This window comes from Tenrec ecaudatus, chromosome 5 (genome assembly GCF_050624435.1).
Source record: "Tenrec ecaudatus isolate mTenEca1 chromosome 5, mTenEca1.hap1, whole genome shotgun sequence".
Taxonomy (NCBI): domain Eukaryota; kingdom Metazoa; phylum Chordata; class Mammalia; order Afrosoricida; family Tenrecidae; genus Tenrec; species Tenrec ecaudatus.
The window spans coordinates 6,717,438-6,734,480 of record NC_134534.1 but is presented as its reverse complement, the minus strand read 5'-3'; the positions used below and the strand labels follow the sequence as shown (position 1 = coordinate 6,734,480).

At 50.7% G+C, this 17,043-nt stretch overlaps 1 long non-coding RNA gene across 3 annotated transcripts in view; it reads right to left on the bottom strand.

Moving 5' to 3' along the window:
• Nucleotides 1–9,998: 9,998 nt before the first annotated feature.
• LOC142447893 (uncharacterized) overlaps nucleotides 9,999–17,043 on the bottom strand; it is a 28,007-nt gene continuing 20,962 nt past the window's right edge. For all 3 annotated transcript variants that reach the window (XR_012784458.1, XR_012784459.1, XR_012784457.1), the window contains 2 exons: nucleotides 14,470–14,957; nucleotides 9,999–11,375 (listed from right to left, as the gene is read on the bottom strand). This is a non-coding gene — a long non-coding RNA (uncharacterized LOC142447893). The remainder of the gene's footprint in view (nucleotides 11,376–14,469; nucleotides 14,958–17,043) is intronic.

Genomic DNA, 17,043 nt, shown 5'->3' with positions numbered 1-17,043 from the left:
CCGACCAAGGCTCACATTGGCCACCAGTACCACACTCAAGGCCACCAGTGATGCGCGGGAACTCAATCAAGCCATGAGCACTCTGGAACTGCACACAGAAAAGAAGGGCAAATGTGGGGATCGTGATTGACCTTTAAAACAGTTCTAATAAAATGGTTCAATTTCACCAGGAAAAAAAAATAAAGCACCTATTACATATAAGACATTGTAGAGACCAAGATGAATACAATAATCCTTTCAGAAGTCACAAATCCAGCATGAGAAACAAACAATATAAGCATACCGCTCTAATAAGATGCATTATAAACGTATTTACAAAGCTTATGAGAACAAATTTCTTCCTTCAAACTGAACCAGAAGACTGTCTATTGGTTCTCGTAGGCCTCATAAATGGCAACGGATTCTGAGCCACGGAAACAAGTTTGGAAACACCTGCGCTTACTCTGGTAGGAATGACACTGTTGCTCAATTAAGCAGCGGAAGAGTCTAATAAATGGCATTGCATTATGCATGTGGAAGTTGAATGGGAGAATGTTTTGCTGTCTATATTTTTGCCACAATTTAAAAAATTACACAAATAACAATGAGTCCAAGGAAGAAGAAAATGTTCTAAAATGAATTGTAGTAATCATTATATAACTCTTCTTGGTATGACTGAACCACTGAATTGTATGGTGTGTGGATGAAGTGCCAAGGAAACTGTTAAAAACAGAAGTCAGACAACAAGAATGCTGTCAGATGGAGAGACTTGGTACCACATCCTTTGGGCATGACATCGTGAGGGACCAGTTCCTGAAGAAGGAGCTCTCACTTGGCAAAGTCTACCCTTGTTGAGATGGGTGGACACAACCGCTTCAAAAATAAGGGCTCCCGTGTAGCGATGGTTTTGAGAGTGGTACAGGACTCTACAGTATTGTGTTCTGCTGGACATAGGATCCCTGTGTTGACTCCAATTCAATGGCAACATCACACCTCTGATAGGAAGAAGCCCTAGTTCCCTTAGCATTTGCTACCTTCAACAATAACCCGTGGAAGACCGTTACTTCTGAGATTTTCCCCAAATTAAATATCCTCCACAGCTTATTTCTCATGACCTTGGTGGAAGATATCTGTGCTAGTCTGGGTAGACAAGAGAAACAAATCCAGAGACATTCATATGTGTATAAGAAATATACAAAGAGTAATTGTATATTAAATAAATACCCCAGCCCTGTCCAGATCAAGTCCATTATTTACCCATATGTCCGATACTAGTGTATAAATTCTTCTTCAGACTCACACAGCCATGCAATGACTCTGAATGCAGGAAGATCACAGACCAGTAGGTGGATCCAGTGGTGGTGAAAACATCTCAGTCCTAGCGTGGGGTCCCACATGGCTCCTCCAGCTCCAGGGATTTGGCTCCATCAGCATGGCTCCATGTGTCTTGTCAGCAGGAAGACAAAGCAGAGAGTATGTCCTGCCTTCATGGAGGAAGACTGGAGTTCCCAGAATCCTCAGAAGAAGGCCATGCCCACACAGAGATCTCATTGGCTATACCCTGATTGACAGGCTAGATTCCACCCCTTCACTAAATGTAACTGCCATAGATTATCCTTTAAAGACATGGTCAGGTTGGTCTCATCTCTAATCACAAAACAGATCTATTAGGATCCTCCCACCTCTGACTCTCCTCACCCAGTTCTCAGTGCTCTTCCACGGCTGCTCCAATGTCTGCATCTCATGGACTGTGAGCCATTGTAATACCCAAGCTGCAGGAAGCATCGCGGGACACACTAGCCCAAAGACAAGTGTCGTAGCCAGAACAGTAGCTGTTGAGTCCCGTGCCAACCACGTATTCCCTGTCCAGCTTTACATATCCCCTCCCCAGGTCCAACCTCCTGAAGATCTGCCTCAGCATACACGGCACTTCCTCCTGGGCAAGGGGCTGGATTGCCCTGTGACCTAGCAATTGGTCAGGAGTAAATAAGGGACCAGAGGCAGGTCTTAAAAAGAATAGGCATGACTTTTTTTTTTTTCTCATGTGTTTTCTTTTTTTTTTTTTTTAACAATTTATTGGGGCTCATACAATTCTTATCACAGTTCATACATATACATACATCAATTGTATAAAGCACGTCTGTGCAGTCTTTGCCCTAATCATTTTTTTCTCCTCTTTTCTTTTTTTACGTTTTATTAGGGACTCATGCAACTCTTATCACCATCCATACATATACATATATCAATTGTATAAAGCGTATCCATACACTCCCTGCCCCAATCATTCTCAAGGCATTTGCTCTCCACTTAAGCCCCTTGCATCAGGTCCTCTTTTTTTTTTCCCCTCCCTCCCCTTTCCCCCCTCCCTCATGTGCCCTTGGTAATTTATACATCGTTATTTTGTCATATCTTGCCCTATCCGGAGGCCCCTTCTCTGCTGTCCCTCTCCCAGGGAAGAGGTCACATGTGGATCCTTGTAATCAGTTCCCCCTTTCCAACCCACTCATCCTCCACTCTCCCAGCATCGTCCCTCACACCCTTGGTCCTGAAGGTATCATCCACCCTAGATTCCCTGTACCTCCAGCCCTCATATGTACCAGTATACAGCCTCTGTCCTATCCAGCCCTGCAAGGTAGAATTCGGATCATGGTAGTTGGGAGGAGGAAGCATCCAGGATCTGGGGGAAAGCTGTGTTCTTCATCGGTACTACCTCACACCCTAATTAACCCATCTCCTCTCCTAAACCCCTCTATGAGGGGATCTCCATTGGCCGACACTTGGGCCTTGGGTCTCCACTCTGCACTTCCCCCTTCATTTAATATGGTATATATATACATATATACACATACATATATACATATACACATATATACACATACATACACACACTTACATCATTTTTTTGCATGATGCCTTATACCTGGTCCCTTGGGCACCTCGTGATCGCACTGGCCGGTGTGCTTCTTCCATGTGGGCTTTCTTGCTTCTGAGCTAGATGGCCGCTTGTTCACCTTCAAGCCTTTAAGACCCCAGACACTATCTCTTTTGATAGCCGGGCACCATCAGCTTTCTTCACCACATTTGCTTATGCACCCATTTGTCTTCAGCGATCCTATCATGGAGGTGTGCAGTCAATTATATGATTTTTTGTTCTTTGATAGGCATGACCTTTTGAGGCTCCTGCCTCAAGTTGTATCTTTGAAAGGCTGGGAGAGTTTCCTCCTATAAAGGGGGCGGGCACTGTGTTTCTGATATTCAGAGGAATCTGGGGGCTCAGATTCTCAGAGCCCCACTCCAATCCCTCAGGCCCATGCCTACTCCAATTGGATCCTGACACTGGCATCAGAGACCAGGTGCGGCTGTGCCTTTGCCTCCTGGGTAAGTGTGCTGAGCTCACCATTAAGTCTGGAACTGGTTGCCAGCAGTCTTCCCTGGGCAGCGGCAGCAGGGGCGTGGTTTGGACGCTGATGTGGATGCTTTCTCATTTGCACCGCATTCCTTGAGATTGACAGGTGGCTAACCTGAGCCTACTGCTCTCTCTCCCTTTGACTGGAGTTCCTTCTGCACGCTGTTTTCCTAGGCCAGCTACTTCTATAGTCTTTCTAACCCATATTGACCATGCATTTGATCTGTATTACCATCGCTAGCATGTAAGTCAACTCTTCATCTTCAAACTTGGTCATTCCAATTCACCACCATTGAAAATCCCAGTCATTTGATGCTACGGCATGCCAAGGGTTAACACCGCCCCATTGACCAACATTAATGGTGTGTTGGACAGGGTTCTCTAGAGAGACAAAACCAGATTGCTAGTAATTATATATAAATATAATTATAAAGATAGATATATAATACAAGAAATGAACCGTTAAAAACATATAGATAATACAAGAAATTAACAGTTAAATTATAAAGCAGTGAGACACTAGCAGTCCTTTAAGTCTTGAGAGCCGCCAGTTGCCAGTCCCCTTCTGTAGAGAGAGCTGGGCTATATATATCCAGGCAGCAAACAGCAAGGCAGGTCACCAACTGTCACCAACTGTCGGTCCCCAGCTCCAGAGATGAACATTCCAATCGTGTGGGATTAAAGGGACCTCAACTTACAGCGACACAGTCCACAGGCTAGGCATCCCACAGGTAGTGTACCCCTTTAAACTGAGGCACAGAACAACCAAGGTGAGGCTCACCGAGCCATTTATCCCTCTGCCCTTCAGTTAATCCTACTTGTGTTTATCGGCCAGGCTGGCACAATGAACTATCGCAAATGGGGTCCTTGTCTAGCTGATTATAGGGGTCCTGGTGCTGCTGCTGGGTAAGCACTGGGCTACTCATTGCAAGATCCGGGGTTTAAAACCACTATCTGCTCAATGGGAGACAGATGAGACCGTCTGCTCCCATAAAGATTTACAGCCCCAGAAGCCCTATGCCAACACACACACACACACACACACACACACACATACACATACACACACACACACACCCTCATTCATGGAAATTGAGTTGATTCCAACGCACAGGGACCCAATAGGACAGACTTGAAATGCCTCTGTCTTCCCTCTCGCCCTAGGAGTGGCTGGTCGTTTCAAACTGCTGTTCTATTGGTTCCTGAGGATTCTGGGAGCTTCTTAGGTGGGCCACACTGTCTCTTTGCTTCACATTGCTCCTAGCAAGCCACCCAGAGACCTGCCAGATCCCTGGAGATGCGTCCTCCGCCATTGGATCCACAAGATTTCACCCACCGGCTGGTGAGCTTCCTGCATTTTACATCATTGTTCTTGAGTCTTAAGGATTGATGGACTAGTACCAAACTTATGGACTAGTTTCAGACTTAACAACTTGATTTGAACCGGCCTGGGATGTTTTATTGATGCATAACTACTTCTTGATATAAAGCATACCCATATCTGAGTGTCTCTGGCCTTGTTTCTCTGGCCAACCTGGTCTGACACAGGTTGTGAGTTAGGCTCATCAGCATTTTGAAACCATCTGAGTCTCGAAGGGAGAAAGATGGGTTTCCTACTCCTGCAGAGTTAGGATCTTGGAAACCCACAAGGGAAGCTTGACCCTGTCCTGGAGGGTCACGATGACTTAGCATCCACTCAATGGCTGTGAGGTTTTTCAGTAGGTTGTTTTTGTTTCCACCTGACTGTCACTTTTGTGTTTTATTTTCATGTTATCCAGGAAACACTAAGAAGAACAAGTGAAGAAGGGATCTAACATGGTAACGAAACAGCTGATTTGGGGGGTGGGAACAGTAGTTTTTGAACAAACATCCTGGAACCTGGAGAGACTTTCCATTGACCACCTTTGCCCCAGGATTATCTCAGACCACTATGGGGAGAGGGGACGAGAGGGGCAGGAGCGAACCCACTGAACGTCCAGAGTACAACTTCATTCCTTCAACCAATATTTACCCGTGGCAGACACTGGCCTCGTGACACAGATCAATAACGCTCTGTCCTCAAGGGGAGAGACACCCAATCAGTGGCAGGCAGCCCGGTGAGGGGTGAGGGTGAAGTGTACAGCACAGCGAGCAGGCCGATGGCAGCCAGAGAAGCCCACGCTGAAGATGCCAACCCTCGTCAGGACTGCCCATCGGAAGTGAAGGGTGCGGTGTGTCCTGAGCTCACAGTATATGCCAGGCTCAGAACACACAACCTCACTGCCAACAAGTCCACTCTGACTCGCAGGGACCCTAGCGGACAGGCTAGAACTGCCCCTGTGGGTTTCCGAGGCTGTAACTCCTTCCAGAAACAGAGAGCCTGGTCTTTCTCTGGAGAAGCAGCCATTGGTTTCCAATGGCTGACCTTGTGGTTAGTGGCCCAGTTCGTAACCACCAGGCCATCGGCGGTCCAGCATCGAGGGCTTCTTCAGAAGCGTCACTGCTTGGGTCCGGTTCATACACGCACACACACGTTGATTCCACACAAAATGTGTGAGCAATCATGCTATAGTTTATTGTTCCAGCCTGGCTGATAAACACAAGTAGCATTAACTGAAGGGCAGAGGGATAAATGGCTCGGTGAGCCTCACCTTGGTTGTTCTGTGCCTCAGTTTAAAGGGGTACACTACCTGTGGGATGCCTAGCCTGTGGACTGTGTTGCTGGAAGTTGAGGTCCCTTGTAAGGAGGATCCTGCTACATCACTGAAGGTTTATACTGTTAGTCTTTCTTCTAGCCTTCCCCAAAGGGACCTGCGGCCTTTCACAAGAGTGACTGTTCACTGGGGAAAAGGAAATAATCAAACTTTTCGGGGATTACTAGACACCGGCTCAGAACTGACACTAATTCCAGGAGACCCAAAATGTTTAGAAGGCCCACCAATCAGAGTGGGGGCTTATGGAGGTCAAGTTATCAATGGAGTTTTAGCTCAAGTACGTCTCACTGTGGGTCCAGTGGGCCCCCGGATCCATCCTGTGGTTATTTCCCCAGTTCCAGAATGCATCATTGGAATAGACATACTTATTAACTGGTAGAACCCCCGTATCGGATCCCTAAAATGTGGAATAAGGGCTATCATGGTAGGAACGGCCAAGCGGACACCATTAGAATTGCCATTACCTAGGAAAATAGTAAACCAAAAGCAATACCGCATTCCTGGAGTGATTGCAGAGATCAGTGCCACCATCAAAGACTTGAAAGATGCAGGGGTGGTGATTCCTACTACACCCCACTCCTGACTGTGTCGCTGTAAGTTGAGGTCCCTTTAAGCCCACACGATTGGAATGTTCATCTCTGGAGCTGGGGACTGACAGTTGATGACAGTTGGGGACCTGCCTTGCTGTTTGTAGCCTGGGTATATATAGCCCAGCTCTCTCTACAGAAGGGGACTGGCAACTGGCAGCTCTCAAAACTTGAAGGACTGCTAGTGTCTCACTGCTATATAATTTAACTGTTAATTTCTTGTATTATCTAGAGAACCCTGTCCAATACAAATCACGATCTCCATGGTTTTGTATCAACGCTCCTTTGACGTGGTAACAGATGAGGTGTGAAAGTGAGTGTACCATCACATGTCAACCGTTGGATCTTTGAGGACAGATTTCCTCCCGTCTTCTACATTTTAACTGCCTGGGGGATGGTGTCCTGTCTCGGGGACACGAGCCCTGGGAGGTGGCCAGGACACCAGGTCTCAGGTTGGGAACACCCCTGAGGTGACCGGAGGCAACTGAGGCTATGTGCCTCCATTTCACATGTCAAAGGCACTAGTGGCAGTGACCCCAGAGAGCCCCCTGGGGACACTCTGCAACAGCATTGAGAAGAGCCCTGACTGGGCGGCACTACATGTCAGCATCTGCGAACCTGAGCTGGGCTGTCCTGTGACGCGCTCCACATGGTAGTCTGTTGACAACCAGACAAGGGCCTGATACATGATGGTCATCACCGTGGAGTCTGTGAACCAGATCTGGGTCTGTGTGGTCACGGGCTTCCGAACCCATGGCCACGGCCTGTCTGGACACCAGCTATGGGCCTGTACCGTGACAGTGTCTCCCATCTCTGTGGTGTCTATGAACACATAATCCCTCAGCAGTGAGGTGGGGGTGGAGGGGATGGGCCCTCAGCCCGCAGTACAAGTTTCATTAGCAATGGGGGCATCTGGTTATTCCTGTTTGAAACGGTGAGAATGAATGTGATTAATGTATACTTTGAGCTCAAGGGACAAAATCGCATTGAAATTCTCAGAGCTGCTTAGGGAAAATGGCTGACAGATCAAAATGGCTGACAGATCAAAATGGCCGACAGAAAACCTAGCTGTGGCTTGATGCTGTCAGAGGCCTAATCCCATATTTCGTTATCAATGGAATAGTTTAGATAAGGATTTAACCTGTTTTAAGAATTGAGTTTAGTATCTAATTCTACTTTGTTTATACTGATTTCTTATTGTTGTGGATAGAAGGATTTATAGAAATGATTATTGGGAAGTATGAAAATAGAGAGCTTGTATGCCCACTTGCCTTGAGCCATTAAAATTTGATCTTTAAATGGGTTTAGGACATGTCTGTAAAGAAGGCTCTGGAAACATAAGCCCCCACCCCCACCCCCACCCCAGGGCTTTGGAGTACTCAGGACATTTGCATTCCAAGAGACTTGGCTGGGGGCAAGATTGACAAATATATAAGTAAAAAAAATAACTCTTTGGATCTTTGAATTTTGAAGTAGTGGTTTCTATTAGAAGCTGGAAAAAACCTGGAGCCATGAAGAAAACTCCTCTCTAGGTCTAAACCTTAAAGGAAGCCTGTGGGCAGGCTGAAATACTTGCTAGGTGACCACCTGGATCTACTTGTTGAGTGGACGTGGGAGAAATGCAGCAATAGAGAGACAGGTTAAGTCTGGCCACCGACACCCATGGACCTGGTTTACAGAAACTAGAGGAGAAAACAAGAGTGGGATGACTGGTCTGAAGTTCATGACCTAGCCCAAGGGGGTGAGCATTGTAGAGAACGTGATGGGGCCATGGTCTAAAAGGAAGGCAACCAATGGGCACCCTGGTGAGGCAGCCCACATTGAGTTGACCAGAACCCAACCAAATGGAGCGAAGATATTTGAGCCTGTGAACTGGTGCACATGGCTGTAGACTTCATGGATGGTCTGTCCTGATTTGACTTTTCTTATGGATGCAGACTTACAATGTTCCAACCGGAAAGATTCTTCACGTCAAAGAATACGATTGTGCCCTCAGAGCACTGGGTTTTGTAAGCAGGCAGTACAGAAATTGGATACCCAAAATGGGGTGGATAAAGGCATGAAGTGGCTGGCTTACAAACTTCCATAAGTTGGGGAATATAATTATCGGAATATGTTCATCGGATTATGGTATAAGGGTTCATGTAAGTATAGGATATTTTTGTTTTGTTCACTTATAGAATGTTATGTTTAAATGAAGGTGGCACATTTGTGAATTGCATGCGGTTTAGTTTTACCCTGTTAGGGACAGATACGATTTTAATATTGTTTTAAAATTATATATGGCTAGAGTTGCGTGTCAAATTGACAAGGTGGTCTGTGGTAGTTACATAATCTGTTATCAATTTGAGACTTATGAGTGAAGGGGTGGAGTTTAGCCTGTCAATCAGGTAGCAGCTTGATGACCTCATTTAGAGGTGCGAATGAAATAAATAGCTCCCTGGATGCTGGACACACACACACTCCCTTTGAGACATTGCTGTTGACAAGCCACATGGAGACTGGCTGATGGCAGCCAGAGCCTGAGCCAGGGGAGCCACATGGACTCACACCACACTGAAGTGCTTCTACCATCATTGGCTCCACAAGACTCTCCACCCCCTGGGCTGCGATCTCCCTGCATTCGGCATCACTGCATGGCTACATGAGTCTAAAGAGGAATTTATGGAGTAGTACCAACATATGGGGTAATATCGGACTTATGGGCTTGATCTGGACTGGGCTGTTTTCTCCATGTATAATTGCTCTTTGATATAAAACTGTCTCTTCTATACCTATGCATGTTTGTGAATTTGTTTTTCTAGTCTACCCAGACTAACACACATGGTAAACGGCCAAAGGCTTGGATTACTTATGAAGCCCTGGTGGCATAGTGGGAGGGTCAGCAGTTTGAAACAAGCAGCCGCCTGTGAGGGAGAACGATGAAGCTTTCTACTCCCATAAAGAGTTAAGTCTTGTAAACCCACAGGGATAATTCTTCCTTGTCCTGTGGGGTTGCATGGAGTTGGCATCCACTCATTGGCAGTGGGTTCAAGGTTAGGGACGTTTTACATTTTTTCCACACAAGGAACCTTTAAAAAAAGAAAATTCCTTCCTTTTCTGTTCCCTAGGGTGTTTGAACTCTTGTAAAATTATGAACTAGTGGCAAAAGAACTTTCCCAATCGCTTTTCAAAAAAAGAAAACAAAGCACCTCAAACTGTTTTTAATATGTTTGCACACTAGGGCCACTTCCCACCTCGCTCTGTGCACACTAGGGACCGTTCACACCTAGCTCAGCGATGAGGGGGGAAAGGCACGCGGCCGGAGAGAAGGTAAATAACTGGTGAGCAGAGTTATCCTTGACAGAAATAAGTTTAATTTCAGGACATACACAATTATTATCCAAGAGACCCAACTTTACATTTTTCTGTTTGTTTCCCCACTTTTAAGTTTTCTCTGTCAAGACAGGCCATGCCGACAGCATGGTGGTGACGAGGAGGAGAGAGGGGATATTGCACTGGTCCCGAGTCTGTCAGCTAACATGGAGAAGCACATGATCATCGGGAAGAAAACAGACAAACAAACAAAAACATTCACAAACAAACAAACAAAAACGTTCACAAACAAACAAAAACGTTCACATTTCAGCAGGTATGCGGTCAGCAAAGATGGAAGGAACGTGCTTCCTGGGGGCGGGGCGTGGAGAGCCCTGCACAACTTGAACTTTTGTTGGGCTAATTAAAGTATGAGGCACACTCCAAGGTCACTTCATTACAACTCCAGTGTCACATCTAATTTGTTCAGAGTGGCAAAGTGAGACCGCCAAGGGCCGCTGCGGTTGGAGACCCTACCATAGGATCAGAGCACTGGGGTGCAAACCGATGAGTGTTAAACAAAACAGAACGATTCACAATAATCCCTGGATTTTGGATTTTAACGTCAGGCCATCTGGTAACCTGCGCTACCCATAAACACTACCCATTCCACCCCATCCCCCACCCCCAGTAGCAGAGAACACTGTATTTGAGACACTGGTTCATGGACGGGGGACTACCAAGTAAGTTCAGATTGAGACCTGGTTACAAAGATGTCTAGAGCCGTCATGCTCCCATAATGCACTGCGACTCTCTCTGGACTCGGTATAAATTACAGAATGGCTTCTTCAGCATTTGACAGGTTTCAAACGAAGGCATGATGACAGATGTTTTGCATGTGATACATAATAGAACCAATAGCCAAACCCAGCCTGCTGCTGCCCAGCTGATTTGGACCCACAGGGACCCTGTAGGACAGAGTGGAACTGCCCCCGAGGGCTTCTCTTGAAGGCTTTAAATCTGTGGGAGAGCAGAGAGCCTCATCTTGCTCTCCTACAGCGGCTGGTGGGTTTGAACCACTGACCTTGAAACCAACAGCCCAGGATGTTGCTCACTGTGACACCAGGGCTCCTACTGGTACAGAGAACAGCTCCCTTTTTAATAGAAAATAAAATAATGAGAGATTGTTTTCTTCTGTTGAACAAAGTCACCTTAAAAAGGCCCACCCCTTCTTCCTTCCACAGGATCCTGTCACCATGGCCTCCCAGCTGGTGGCCAATAGGAGCCACGCCCGCCCAAGCTCCAGCTCTGAATGTCAGACAAGTCCCGCGCCGGCCGGTCACCGAGCGGCTGGATGGCAGGCACTCCCTCCGCCACTGAGGTTCTGCAGCCACTGTTGGTTTTGTTTCTTTCTGCCTAGAGGGAATATAGATTTGTCACCAACGCGAACAGGACTGATTTCATGGAACTGAAAAACAATCTTAAGCAGAGTGATTCTAGTACAGGCATGGACGTCAGCGTATCCTACACACCAGAAAAACACACACTCGGAGCCAGTCTCAGGGCGCAACATATCTGTACAGGATTCAGGAAGGCATGACAGCTAGATTCCCAACGGGGGGAAGAGGTTGACATCTTGCACACAATGGGGGCCACACACAGGGGGCTGCATGAACAGCTGCCGTCGTGGCGGGGTCACAGTGCGTTGTTGGTGGCTCTGGGAAGAGTGAGAATGTCGCCAACCGGTAGTGACCATGCTCATGCCCGGCACTGTTGTGACGCTGCCCACGCCTGCAGCCACCCTCAGAGACAATCGAGGACACCACCTTGTCCAATCCCTCGCGCGTCTATGACATGGAGGAGAACCCAACAGGAATCTGGTTCCCCTGCCTGCCGCCCTCCGCCCCATGGCCGCTCCTGCCTCGGGGTTGGGGTCGGTCTGGTGCGTGGCGGGCTGACATTCCGAGGCAGCTGACGTAAACATCCGCCTCCCAGTGCTTGGTGCTCACAGCTGAGTGTAGGATGTTTACATGAGCGGACACTCGGCTTCACACTGGCCCTTCAGTGCAGGTGTCAGGATGGCCTGGGGGATGTGGCGGTCACCTCCTGAGATGAGAGAAGGGTCTGTATTGAGAGGAAACAAAGGGAAGGGAGAAGCGGCGGTGGTCTTCCTCCTCACTGAGCGAGGACACGACTGAAGACCCGTCTCATCGCTCCCTGGGGTGGCATTCACCTCCCGACAACTCCACCTGCACGTACGTCCTCTTTGGGCCCAAGACCACGTTAACTGAACACCTGGGAGGAGCTCAGTGCTAAAGGTGGTCCCCTGGTGTCTTGCACCTTCCCTGCCAGGTGCTGTTCCTTCTTTCTGCATGGTTCCCCACACCAAGAGACACGGCTACGGGGCATTAGAAGAGGCTTCTCATCCAAATTTTCCACATCCTCAAATCTAGAAGCAAAATCAAGCACAGGAACCACCGCAGGCCAACTCTACGCTGGTCTGGAAGTCCCCAGGGCCCTCCTGGCTTCCCAGCTGGCCTCCTGTCCCCTCCGAGCTACCTTCCCCGGAGACAGCATGCGTGTGCACGTGCTGGCGCACACTCACTGCCCTTGCGAGTTACTGTTCCCCGTTTCAGCGACTTCTGCTGCAACAGGACCCCTTTCTTCTCAGCAGTGACGAGGATGTGTGCTTCAGGAGGAAAACGGGCCGTCAGCTTCCCTTTCATAAGCCCGTGCTTCCATTGGGAGCGTTGGGCACTGCACCCCATCCATCACTAACTGGGTGTGGGACCCAGCAGGGGACCTGAGCAAAAGCAAGGCCGCCGGCCCCAGAACAGCGGCGTTGGGCAGCACGCGAGAACTCACAGGCACGGCACTTTCCCAGGGAACACCCCGATTCCCACGGGCTCAGGAGCCCTGGGGATGAGCCAGCCCCCCACCCCCACCCCGGGGGTTCTTACGCACATGAAGGCATGCGGCCAACTCAGCAATCGTGCGTGGAAGCAGCGCGGAGGGGTCCTGAATAACAAATTAGGAGCATGGGGGTCGTGTGCTGGGGGTTAGGAGCAGGCCACACGAAAGCCGTGCCCGTGTCCACCCATGGTGTGCGGGCTCACGGAAACAGCATGATATAAGAGCACCGCAAACCAGCACAAACTCTAAGACACGGGTTGGCGTGACTCCAGCGGTGGTGGCAGTGACACGAGGGGGCCTCAGGATCGATCAGAGTTTACATGTTGCGGGAAAAACCAAAGTCTTGCCTGCAGGTGGCATTCAGTGGCGGAAAATGTGGTACTCGCAACGCAAACCCTATCCTGTCCTCAGTAGTAAATGAACTAGGGAAGGGTTCGGGGGATTTTTAGACGGTCACAGCCACCACCCACTTCTTCCCAAATGCCAAGTCCCAGGCTGAGGAGACTGACTGGCAACTCTGAGGGTGAGGAAGGCAGGCCTTTAAGGAGCAGAGCTGAGGGCTCTGCCGCCGGGAAGCGAGGCTGGCAGGCTGTTGCAGGGGAGAGTGGTGGAAGCCGGGGATCCGGCATTAGAGCCCACGTGGTCTTTGATTCAGCTCGTTAGGGGAACGTACTGTGGAACAAATGTTACACAACGTGGATCGCACCGGTAATCCTGTGGCACAGAGGGACCGCGGGACTGGCCAGCCAAGGGCACGAGGCAGCCTCGTCTGGAGCGCTTAACCCGTGTTCAGCTTCAGAGCATGGCACACACTGTGATGCCCTTCAGACTCCAATCTGCACCCCCCGCCTGGGCAGCTGCTACCCATGAGAACAAACGAAACCCCACACTCACTGCCAGGGAGCGGGTGCCCGCTCACCACCCACCACGCCCCAGTCCCAAAGACCCCGTGCTCTGAGATCACACGGCACCCCTCAGGCACAGGGATGTTCTCAGGCCTGAAAAAACTTAGGACCCAGTCCCTGCTCTCTGCCACCAAGGCTCCCTGTACGGTGACACAGAACTGGGCATGTCTAAGCCACGGCACAGGCCATGACTCAGCAGGCTGAGGGCAAGCTGATATCAGGACCAGGACGTGGGGGCGCTCCGAGGGGGGAGGCCAGGTGCACAGGTGTATCTCCCCCCCTTTGCTGCATAGTAAGCGGGGGTGTTCAGGCTGCGGGGCACCTTGCGATGGGGGGTCAGGACGGTGCACTCAGACAGCAGTACCTGAACTCTGACCCCACGCCCCACCCCTCTGCCCGCTGCCGTGACGTCACAGACACAGGGTGATGCCCATGAACAGCCGGCTGGAGCAAACATCGGACTGAAAGCTCGGCAGAGTCACAGCTTCCAGTCGGGGATGTTTACAGCGACAGGCGTTCGGGAGTCGCGCACGGGGGCAGAGGCCCTGGCTTCCGGGGACGGTGGGGAGGGTGTTCACTCGGGGCGATCGGTGGGAGTGTCGCTTGCCTCTGCTGTGCCAGACCACACGGCCTTTCTGTTTGTCTCGCATGCACTTTCCCCCAGAACGCAGAGGGTCAACACGAGTACTCACCGGCACACTGGCCGCGCAGCCCCGAGGGAGCCAGGTCTCGGCGTGCTCCGGGGGCCAAGCCCAGGCCATCACCACACACACGGCGGGGCTCTAAGTTAGACAAGTAATAATACAGTGCGTCTCACTGCTCAGTCAGTCTAATGCCTTCTCCCCTCTCTCCATGCACCCCTCTGAGGTCCAGTCTGTGGGACTCAGAGCCACCCCACGGAGCAGGGCAGGACGGTCTGTGGGACTCCCCTGGCCGGGCATCTTCATGGGAGGGGCGGCTAGGTCCGCAGATCTTTCGGTTAGCAGCCAAAAGCTTCACCACAGCACCACGGCGGAGGCCTGTGCAGGGAAATGAACGGGGGGGGGGGGGGGCTCGCTGTGGCCTGTTCAGAGACACACACTGCCGCCTTCTGTCCCCACTGCACTTCCGAAGCCAGAGGAGGAGCAGGTGCTGACATCAAGCCCGCAGGTTGCTTCCCGTGACATCAAAGCGCCGTCTCCTGGAACACAGACAAAGGGGACGATGAGGAGCCGATTTTCAGCAAGCGCAGGGACATGCAGGTGCCCCACAGGGTCACCGGGGAAAACCACAGTGCATCTCCAAGCTACGGGGCGGGGGGAAGGATGTCCCCCTGCGATGGGACTGAAGCGCCTGCTTCGGGAAATGCCTTGGCAAACGTTACTTGCAGTGTTGCAAATAACTCCGCCCACCACAGAGAGATCGGCCATCGTGTGGAAAGTGGACGTGGTCTTTATGGAGACAAGACGACCTTCATTGCTTTTTTGTTTGTTTTAAGGCAAATCCTTACAAACAACCACAGAAGCAAACTCAACAAAGACTACTTGACCTGTTTGACCACTGAACGAACACTCCCAGAATTAAATTAGGTGGAAAAGAGCCAAATTAGGTGGACGCCCAGTCCTCGTCCAATTGGGATGCTGCCCATCAAGCTGCAACCCCCAAATTCTCCCTGCCAAGGCGTTGATGCTGACGAGTGAGGGCCACAGTGAGGGCCAAGGAACTGGACATCAGTGAACGCTGGCGAAATGGAACCACCACTGCAGAACAGAGCAGGCGGTACCCCGCACAACTGAAAACAGAACCACCACAAGACCAAGACCAAGCGCACAGCCAGCGAGTCGACGCCGACGTGAGATGCCCGCTTCAGTCGCTCCCCGTGGCGGCAGCTGCAGTTGCTCATGGGCTGAGAGGGATGGGCTTCGCTGTGCTGGCCCGTACGGCAGGGCAGGGGAAGACGCCCATCTGAGCTTTGTAAGAACTGAGGAACTAGCTCTGACCCCAAGGATTGTCGATCCCCATGACATAAAAGTGTACACACACACACACACACACACACACACACACTCGGAAGGCAGCCTAAAGAGAAGACCAGTGTATGACAGAGAACTTGGTTGTAGCCAGCCACGGATCACAGAGACCTGTCTAAACACACGTTTATTGGAACAAATCCACGTACACAGGAACCGACCCCCACCCCCATCGTGATACTCTTTGACTGACACACTAGGCAAACTCACTGCTATTGGCTCGATTATGACTCAGAGACCAGCGGGGCAGAGTAGAACTGCCCACAGGTTTCTGAGACTCTCACTCTATAGAAGCAGAGCCTCCCTCGTCTGTCTCCTGCCCAGTTCGGGCAACAACAAGCCTAACTAACGGCCAGCCAACAATGTGGACCACTGTCCTGGTGACCAGCCGACCCGGTTCCTCAGGGACCCGGAGGGTTCCCTGCACAAGGGACCTTCTGTCTTTAAAACCAGGCCAGTTCTGGGCACACAAAGCCAATACGGTCATCCTGGACGCCAAGACAGATTGGAGCCAACAGAACCATTGGGCGGGGCGAGGTGACTGTGTGGATCAAGGCCCCTGGGCCTTTGGGTGGGCGGAGGAGCACTGACAGCAGCTGGACTTGGCACCTTAGCACTGGACACTTCTCGATAAACAACAACTTCAATCACAAAACCCCACCGTTCGTAGGAGGAAACAGCAGGGGCCCACCGATGGGTTCTGGGGGGAGTGCGCTGTGCTCTGCAGAGGCTAGCAGGCAGGGCCTCCCATGCTCTGGGCCCCCTCAGCAATGGGTAGGCGTGGCCTGGCCCATCCGTCCTTTGAACACCATAGGGCAGCCCACCCTTGCTGACTTGCAGGACAGGGAACAGCTAGCTGCCCACGCGGCTCCCAGGACTGTGCTCCTCACAACAGCACAGTGAGCGTCTTCCTCGCACGGGACGGCCGGTGGGTTCTGACTGCTCACTGTCTGGTCGCTTCACTGTGGTGCCATCAGGGCTCCCTAGTCTTCTGGCCAGAAGGCAGCTTTGGACAGTCACCCGGACCCTAGCTGCCCAGGCCATGACAGATGGCACAGACTCTGTACTGGGTGACACTGGGGACATGCCGGGACCTCTCCAGGGTTACACTCCCATTGGTGACGGGCAGTTCCAACTGCCCCCTTGTCGGGTGCCCACAAGGACTGGGCAGGGATGGTCGATGGTCACCCTCGGCACGGACCCAGGCACAGGCAGGGGAAGGAAGAAGGCAGGGACTCTCTCGGCACCCCTGCCCCG